Below are 323 nucleotides of genomic sequence, written 5' to 3' on the forward strand. Positions count from 1 at the left end.
CAGAGCACATGATCGACACTTTCCATAATTCTTACAAAACGTCTTGAAATCTCCACTTATTTTTTTCTCTTTTTTAAATCGAGTCCTTCTTGAGAAAAGTTTAAAATCCTCGGGTGAAGAGAACAAGCTGACAGGACATCCTGCCTTGGATAAAAACTTCATGAAAACAGGATATTTCACTTATCGTAGGAGAGGCGTCTCAACATACACCAGGGATTCCTAGATTACACAGAGAGATATGGTGGTCGATGTAGGTCTTACACGAGACGTGGGATATGGGTGTACCCGGGGGTGTTATTGTCTTTTTCTTATTGTTTGGGGGG

The sequence above is a fragment of the Penaeus monodon genome, chromosome 25 (assembly GCF_015228065.2).
Source record: "Penaeus monodon isolate SGIC_2016 chromosome 25, NSTDA_Pmon_1, whole genome shotgun sequence".
NCBI lineage: Eukaryota > Metazoa > Arthropoda > Malacostraca > Decapoda > Penaeidae > Penaeus > Penaeus monodon.